General features: G+C 34.0%; 1 long non-coding RNA gene across 1 annotated transcript in view; it reads right to left on the bottom strand.

Annotated features, from left to right (window-relative positions):
- The window catches only part of LOC111087035, a 21,941-nt gene extending 13,000 nt beyond the window's left edge, over positions 1-8,941 (bottom strand). Inside the window, exon 1 of the long non-coding RNA XR_002611757.1 lies at positions 8,931-8,941. This is a non-coding gene — a long non-coding RNA (uncharacterized LOC111087035). The remainder of the gene's footprint in view (positions 1-8,930) is intronic.
- Between the last annotated feature and the right edge of the window lie 914 nt (positions 8,942-9,855).

The following is a 9,855-nucleotide window of genomic DNA, read 5'->3' as shown; positions in this document are numbered from 1 at the left end:
TGAAGTGCTACATATCTTTGGATTAGAAGACTGTTCTACTCGTCATTTCTTGAATCACTGAAGTGTTACATATCTTTGGCTTAGAAGACTGTTCTACTCGTCATTTCTTGAACAACACAATCACCAGTCATAAAAGATTAGAGCTAGTATTTATAGATTAGTCTACGAAGGGACTTTAAAAGGATATAGTTTGATATTCAGAAACCTTTACATAAGCTCATCTCAAGGTATGGATAATGTATATCATACTTAAGATGGAATCAATAAAATACTAAATCTATATTTAGCAAGTGTTGTACTTTTATCTATTACACTTTTTGTATTCATTAACATGGAAAATAGATCCACAGTCCTGAACATTGTTCAATATATCATTATAACTGCTTCACTGTATTGAGATGAAATATGTAACAAGACGTTGAAACAAACAGATTTAGGGCAGAAGTATCAGGTAGTATCACCACAACTCGGATACTTTTATGTATTTATAGTTAAAACTGTATATGATAACAGAAGAATCGTATGTAACTGATCAGAGAACACAGATCTAAACTGAACTATAAATGAATTAGTAAAGTAATAATTAAAGGTCTTGTTACATAAGATAGGATTGATGAGCTAAGCTCTTGCCTATTTTTGGGCCTAACTTTACTTTTTAAACACCCTAAACCCTATAATAATTTTGAAATTGTTTTATAACATTTTGCTGGAGTCAATAAGTGAACTATGAATTTCACAATTCTATTGTATGTTCCTTGAGTAAAACATGCAAGTTTGTAATTCGTTAAGTAGTCCAGTTATATATTTTTATATATATTTGTATATATATATATTGTATATATATATATTTGTATGTCTGTCAAACTTATGAACAAATCCTGAAGGATCTCTAACAAGTACAAGGTAACTTAGATCTTTAACAAGTACAATATAACTTAGATCTTTAACAAGTACAATATAACTTAGATCTCTAACAAGTACAATGTAACTTAGATCTCTAATAAGTACAGTGCAGCATGGGTTACTTCCTTTTTCCTGGGGCCGAGTGCGGACCAAGGATTAGAGTACCGTATGTTCTAGCTGTGATTCGGGGTTTGCGTCTGCTAACGCCAAAATCAATTGCGCTCTGAAAAAAGTAGTCCAAGATAGTGGTAGTGACTAGCTATCATCATTCTAGTTTATCTTTTCAAAATTAGGGACGGTTAATGCAGATAGCCCTCGAGAAACTTTACGCGAAAATCCAGCAAAAACAAATATATCCTTTTTCGTCAGATTACAGAAACATATCCAATAAAATGTCATGCACATTCTGTCTATGTCGTAATTACAGAAACTTATCCAATAAAATGTCATGCACATTCTGTCTATGTCGTAATTACAGAAACTTATCCAATAAAATGTCAAGCACATTCTGTCTATGTCGTAATTACAGAAAGTTATCCAATAAAATGTCATGCACATTCTGTCTATGTCGTAATTACAGAAACTTATCCAATAAAGTGTCACGCACATTCTGTCTATGTCGTAATTACAGAAACTTATCCAATAAAATGTCATGCACATTCTGTCTATGTCGTAATTACAGAAACTTATCCAATAAAATGTCACGCACATTCTGTCTATGTCGTCTGGTTTATTATGTCCATTTCAGTCACAATTGTCACACAGGTGAACAAAGTATTAAACTTGGCACAAGCATTATCTGGGGCACACAAAACAATTATTAAAAAGGAAGACAATCTTTAACGCAGAGTCTCAGGGTTCACAAGGGCTGAAAACTGTAACAAGAAGAAATAACGTTTCAATGTGTGCCATTTCCATTTAAGTATCCTTAAAATATCATGAGGAACATGGAGGATGCTTGGGGTCATATATAAAGGCACATGTGACAAAGTAGAGCTACTCATGGTAAAATGGGATCCCCTTTTAGGATAAAAATAAATAAAAAGAATGCCGTATTTCTTGTTTTTTGAAATTGGTTATTACCGTATGTTGCTGTTTGGAGAAAGCGTTTTGCAGATATTGTAGAGACCCCAAATCTCAAAAGAGCAAGAGAGAATAAACAATAGTCAACTCCTGACTATAATCTCAGACTTATTGTGTGTCACTGTAGGTATAAAAGTGGAGATTACCGGAGCTAATATAGACGATGTCCAATTTTATTTTTAGGTAAAATACAGCCTTCTTTTTGGTTATTATTGATACATAACAACTAAGATATTATATATATATATATTGATGATCATTGGTAATTTTTTACAGTTAAGTATTAATGTCCAAGTTACCGGCAAAAAACGGCAATACTCTATATGAATTATTGTTGACAAGACGAAGGTAAACCAGGTAGGAATGCATACTTCTTACACGTCTACTGTTAACCAAATAGTGGGATTGACAAAACACGATAGTAGCATATTACGATCTGGAAACTTCTGATCCTAGCACAATATCCACTAGTCAGGGCCAAACCTGAGAATTCATAAAAATATTATTACTTAACTTCTCTCTAAAGTGTCTCAAACGATTTCTCTGAAACTTCTGGTACACGTTTTATTTTTTAAATATCGAATAATCGAAATAGTGTAACACTTTTACTACAACGTTCTCATTTATGGACTACTAAAATACCGAAATAAAAATAAACAATTGTTTCAATGGTGACATAAGTGTATTTTATATTTCCAGTTTACATCAACACAGAAACGAATATGCAGGTATAACAGTTACAGTTGAGTACCGTTAATTCTCACGGAGAAGCTTGAGTTCCCGATATTTTTCAACTGGTGTGCCTTAGAACTTTAAGCAATTGGCAAATTTAAAGCTTCTTAGTTCCTCATTTTTAAAAATCGTGTATATATATTTATATGTAACAATGTGTGCCCGTTTTTATCATGAGTATAAAAGCAATAAAGTACAGATCTTGTTATGAGTTGTTAATCGAAACGTTAGTTTTGTTTCTTTGAAGGAGAGATAGTTACAGTGACAGCCATTCCATGTATTTTATTTCATTTCAACGGTTCCCCGGTTGGTCAGAAGTAAGTCTCCGAACTTACAACGCTAAAATATGAACTTGAATTCCCCGTGGTAGAAAGAACGCAGCTTGTCTTCTATGAAGCTTTTCGCTGAAAATCAACACCAACATTTTAACGGAATTTTAGACTTGAGAAATAAACAGTGTATTTTATTGGTCGAGGTCAATATAATCCTACAATTACTCGATAATTCCATTCGCAAACAAAACTTAAGCTTAATTTCAGGATCTTTGCTAGTCTAATACTAAACTTGGATGGAAGTTGACATATATCTAATGAATCTAATTAAAAAAAAATCTAATTTAGAAACATATATCTTTGCTAAATCAGACTAGATGTTTTCATTTTAATGTAATGTAAGCCTTTCAATATATAAAAATATGCTCGTAATCAGAATGACATGGTATATATATTTTCTGCGTTATGAAAACATTAAGTTTGTTTGTACTTATGCACAAAGTTACACAATGGGCTATCTGTGATATGCCCACAACGGGTATCGAAACCCGGTTTCTAGCGTTGTAAGTCCGCACACATACCGCTGTGCCACTGGGGGGGGGGGGTAAAACATTAGGAATCACATAAGTTGTTCTGTTTTTTACATAAACAGTTTCGTAGAAATAGATTATTCAACCAGATTGTAGGACATAAAAATTTCCCCAACATGAAGACAATGCACAGAGTGTCATTCAGGTTTTCGTCCGATTGTATTTGACGAGTTTAAAAAATATATATCTAATCTGTTTTTGCCCGGGTTGTGAATCATGAGGTCCAAGGTTCGAGGCATGTTCCGAATATGCTCTGCACTTTCAGTTGTGAATAAAAGTGACGGCCAATCCCGTTATACAGTTCTGGAAACTTATCAAAGCCTTTGTGGAGGCGAGTGCTTATGATTGGCTGCATTTCCTTTAGCCTAAAGTTCAAAAATATGGACGTGAATCCTGAAGGCTTGTAACTCAAGCGACGTTTCGAGTTTTATTTGTCATAAGTAAGAATACACTTCTACTTAACACGCCTAGCCCAGATCCCTTGACAGTTGAAACCAATTAGCCTTATGTAATTAAAGATTATACTATAACAGCACGATTTTTTTTTTATTTTGAACAAACCACTTTGATATGATAAAATGAAATACAATATTTTTGATTTAAGTATCTTCAGTATTATCTTGCGTGACGTGATTTCTTGACTGGTGCGTTTGTTTTCACCATTTTCAAAATATTTTTGCTGTTTTCAGTATTTCAATTCCCTGCGAACATTAATTACCTCATATATAACTTTTGAACTCAGAAGTTAAAATCCTCCCTAATTATATGTACTGAATGTGTCGTATTTACGCGAGAATACTTGTACTATTATATATATCTTTATAATACAAGAGTAAGTTGTCAAATGGTTTGAACATATGCATGTATTGTTCGTTTCTCAACTCATTATTGCAGTAAATTTTTGTCAGAATTACATTTGCAGCGTCAAATATTGCGTAATAAGTTACATGTGAAGTTAACAATACCGAAAAATAGAAAACAAACGGACATAACCATAAACATAAACATTAATATAGCACTGAATACAAACTGTCTCTGCCTATTTGTTCTTACGCTTTTTACTTCGCAATTATCTACATTTAACTAATTTACTTACATAACTTTGATTATTTTTGCTTTGAATTATGTATTTGTATCTTTCCAAATTTTATAGAGAATTGATGCCTACGCATTAAGATGTCAGCCTTTCGACTTAAAAATAAAAGACAAAATTGCCCAACATTAATGAAAGTAAAGTGTTTTCGTTAGGAAATGATATGGAAATATATACATTTTAATTCCTTTAATGATGCATCAATTTACCCTCTTTAACAACTGCTCATAACCTCTATCATAAAGTAAGTTATACCAATGGTATAAATAAAACTTATTTTTAGAGTTCAATTATCGCCAGGGTGGCTTACTAGTTAAGCGTGCCTTGCTGCGGATCGGAAGGTTTAAGGTACGAACTACGATAATCTATTGAACACACTCTGCACTGTCAGCTGTTAAAGAGTTAAAAAATCTGTTGTCAGTTCTTCTAATCATTAAAGAGTACAGCATGAGCGTTTCAATATGAACTGCGTCTAGCAAACAACGTGATTTTTTTTAAAGAATTTTAAGCCCATAAATGTCTTATGTCATTAGAGAACACATTTATACAGGCCTAAGCAATTCTCCACTGACGCCTTCCGTTCAAGAGTTCAGAAACACCAAAAAGGGGTGATCTATAACAATGTGTGAACAACTGAAGAATGGGAGTCCTTCATTCCAAAGTTGGTAATCTGCATGTTGCTTATACTACACGTCCGACAAATGTTTGCATGTGTGAATTTTGTATTTTTATTTTGGCAACACAAGAATATTCATCGTGTATAATGTACATACCACAGTAGGAACATAGGGAAGTTAAATAAAAAACAAAACTTAAATACTTGAAAAGGTCTTTCGTTATACAAAACATGAAGATAACTTTTATATACGGAAACATATGTTAGCTGTGTTCTTGCACAGATCTTAAAATATAACGTTGATAAACGGAAACATCGGCACATGTAGATATGTAGATCTTGAGAGTCGAGTTGTTCAAAACTTGAAAATAGCGTTGATAACTGGACCAATTTCGATGACGAGGAACCCACTTTGAGACTAATAATGGTTGGAGACGGCTTGAATGGGTAATGAAGAAAAACTTTAATATAAGTTTAACATAACAGTAAATGTGCAACGTTTCGCCAAGGATTTGTCATCATCATGTACATTTGCTGTTTATGTTAAACTTATATTAAAGTTTTTCTTCATTACCCATTCAAGTCGTCTCCAACAGCAAATGTGCAACGTTTCGACAAGGTTTTGTCATCATCATGTACATTTGCAGTTATGTTAAACTTATATTAACGTTTTTCTTCATTACCCATTCAAGCCGTCTCCAACAGCAAATGTGCAACGTTTCGACAAGGTTTTGTCATCATCATGTACATTTGCAGTTATGTTAAACTTATATTAAAGTTTTTCTTCATTACCCATTCAAGCCGTCTCCAACATTATAACTGGACCAATTGTTGGTTGAGATGTTGCAAAAGAAATATCTGCTAATCATAGCAGAACTGTCTGGAAAATGATCTATAGGAAATAGTACAGATTATAAAATGAGTCAGATCAACGTGAGCCGGGAAAGCAATCACTGATTGGCGTGTTCTCTAGCAAATCAGAAAATGTCACAGACCTATGATGAAAGGTCACCCGACCATTTGCAATAATTTCAAACCTGCTATCCGCGTAGTTGTCAGCGCAAGTCGGGTTCACTAGTAAATGCTGGCCAATCGCTGATTCACATTTAGGTGGTAGAACTTAAATAATCTTCCATAATATATTTCATGAAAGTTTTGGAAGAAAGTGACATAGATTTAAGAGTTTTGATAGCACAATGAACTACAACGCAAAGTGTCCCTGAAACCTGTAGAATGTGACGCAAAACAGTTCAGAAAAGGTATCTTATAATAATGAATGCTATTTTATCTCTCTAACTGCTCGATGTCTTTTTCCACAGTTTGGTAAAAAATTGACTAAAATAGTAACCCCCACTCTCCGAACTTAATTTTGATATGAACAGTTGTTGCGGGCCCACAGGAAATGGATATTACCTATTAAAATTTCAAATAACCTAAAACTGAGTTAAATTGTAATTTAGATTTAGTAGCTATCTAAATGTCTTATGTATCCAATTTATGATATTTGCCAATAAGATTAACAAACACAGTTTCTTTTTTAATATTCAAACAATAATACAATTTACAATAACAGTTATTACAAATAATGATCTACGTACAAAAGATTTACAAATTTACAAACAATATTGAGTCTTCTTTCTGGTCTGGAACTTCTTTGATGACTTATCGAGGGTTCGCGATGAGTGAATTAATTTTGAGTTTATGTGGATGCAATTCACTTAACAGGGAGCTAGCTAGCTCTGTGGTCCTCGCTGTGCAATTCACTTAACAGGGAGCTAGGTCTGTGGTCTTTGCTGTGCAATTGACTTAACAGGGAGCTAGCTAGCTCTGTGGTCCTCGCTGTTCACACGCCGATTACCGGTCAAGTATTTTCCGCTGAAGTTATATAATGTCTTCGTAAAAGTGTTAATGTCCGATGTGAATCCACTGGAGTTAAATAATTTGTAATGTTTGAAATTTATAAATGATCCTTGTCAAATATCTGAAGTTTCCCGATTAATAAGTGTTAATCACAATTACAGCTTCCGAGGTTTATAGTATACCAACTATAGCTAACCAATAATATATACTGTCATTTGGCGCATTTCGTTGGTTATATTTATAGACGTGAGTAGAGTTTCTCGAAATTTCAGCTTACGAATCAATACTAACGACACACTAGTGTTTAAGTACACACATATATTGTTGATTCTTACACTGGAGAATTTTCTATAACTTAAATGAATAGGCGGGAATCTCGCAATACAGATTTAACAGTATAAGTTATGTACATTTCTAAATATAAATTCAACATCGATATTAAAATAGATACATGATAGTAAATCCGTCACATGGCTAATTGCTAAGTGCACGACTTGATCTTATTGTAATACGTATTATAATGCACATTTAGAGCGAGACATTAAAGGTGAAAATTCAATATTTATTTTTTCTCTTTCATTTCCGACATGCCCACTTTTCATTCCTCCCTTATATTGCTGAATTATCATCCGGGTATGTCTGCTAGTCTAAACACAAAATTAACTTCCTTCAATCCAAATAACTTTAAATTTTATTTTCATGTGTTTTATTTTAAGATTCTGCAAAACTCATTAAACTTTCTTATTTGATGGACCTGGCATAGCACAATAGAGCACAATAGATAGCGTGCCGGATTATGGAGCTGAACTTCCGTGGTTTGCGTCCCGTTACCACCAAAAAAATCTTTCTGCGCTCTTTGGTGCCCGGATATTGGTGGTGAGGACTAGCTGCCTTCCCTCTAGTCTATCATTTAAATATTAGGAACAGTTAATGCAGATGGCCGTCGTGTAGCTTTGTGCGAAATCCAACGAACTAAACAATTATTTTCTGAAGAAAATAATCATAAACACACTTGCATTAGTGATTTAAATACAGCAGTATTTTAATCAAGTCTTATGATAAGGTGTACTTTACGATCATATAGCAATTGTGATTATTTAGTGGTAAACTCCACACAAAAACTCTTTGGTTACACCGAAATACTGCTAAAACATATTTATAGGTTGTTCTCTCTTAATGTGAACTCCTCTTAATGGTGATGGGATATCCCACGAAAGGTTCTGCTTGTGAAGTTTTCTCTTTTTTTTCGGTTCTAAATATTCTCTCTCCTGCCTCATTTGATCCTGTGCTTTTTATCGTATCTTGTAAGAATTTTTTTGCAACGAGCTATCATATGAAAGGATTCCACCAGACCCTGTAATTATAGGAGAAATGCCTTAAATAGCTGTATTTAGAGAGTGCTGAAGAAGAGAATTGGCTATTTCCATGAATCAAATAACCTTTCCAGAGATTTGCATGACCACCTGATAATACTTGAAACATCTATCAATGATGCCTTTCTTAAATTAGATTATCTAGTATCTGTATTTTGAACCCAGAAAATGCATATTATATTACTTGAAAGTAAGATATTTCAAAGACCTTCATACCTAGGGGTTGCTGTTCGTTTCCATTTTTCTTGTGCTTCTAAGAAAAAGGTTGCTTACAATTGTGTCATGAACCTTTCAAGCCTGCGTATTACCAGAGATATTTGATGACACATTTGTGATATTTAACAGTACTCAGTTGATTAACGAATGCAGGCTCTACAGTCGAATGAAAGAACACAGTAAAGTTGAAACCTACAACACCAGTATTACTAGTAAGTGCTATCCAAACAAATGTTATGCTGTGCCTACCTCCAGTTTTTCCGCGCCATTCTACATTCCGGGAAGAATTCCACTTAGAACCTCTTGTAAGTAAGCTACGAGAATAAGTTCCTAGCCAGAAGATGAGCGAACTTCTGCAACATATTCACTTAGGACCTCTTGTCAGCAAGTAAAGAGAACAAGTTGTTAGTCAGAAGATGAGTGAAATTCTGGAACATCTTCACTTAGAACCTCTCGTCAGTAAACTAAGAGAACAAGTTCTTAGTCAGAAGATGAGCGAACTTCTGCAACATATTCACTTAGAACCTCTTGTCAGCAAGCTAAGAGAACAAGTTGTTAGTCAGAAGATGAGCGAACTTCTGCAACATATTTACTTAGAACCTCTTGTCAGCAAGCTAAGAGAACAAGTTGTTAGTCAGAAGATGAGTGAAATTCTGGAACATATTCACTTAGAACCTCTTGTCAGTAAGCTAAGAGAATAAGTTCCTAGCCAGAAGATGAGCGAACTTCTGCAACATCTTCACTTAGAACCTCTTGTAAGTAAGCTAAGAGAACAAGTTGTCAGAAGATGAGCGAACTTCTGCAACATATTCACTTAGAACCTCTTGTAAGTAAGCTAAGAGAACAAGTTGTTAGTCAGAAGATGAGCGAACTTCTGCAACATGTTCACTTAGAACCTCTTGTCAGCAAGTAAAGAGAATAAGTTCCTAGCCAGAAGATGAGCGAACTTCTGCAACATCTTCACTTGGAACCTCTTGTCAGTAAACTAAGAGAACAAGTTGTTAGCCAGAATATGAGCGAAATTCTGTAACATCTTCAGTTTGTGATAATGTAAAGAAAAGAAGATAGCATAAGTTCGATTGATAAAAATATATCGGAGAGAATCTCTTCAATTAAA

Source organism: Limulus polyphemus, unplaced genomic scaffold (genome assembly GCF_000517525.1).
Source record: "Limulus polyphemus unplaced genomic scaffold, Limulus_polyphemus-2.1.2 Scaffold1660, whole genome shotgun sequence".
In the NCBI taxonomy this organism is placed as follows: Eukaryota; Metazoa; Arthropoda; class Merostomata; order Xiphosura; family Limulidae; genus Limulus; species Limulus polyphemus.
The sequence above is the reverse complement of the archived record's forward strand: the minus strand, read 5'-3'. Positions and strand labels throughout refer to the sequence as shown.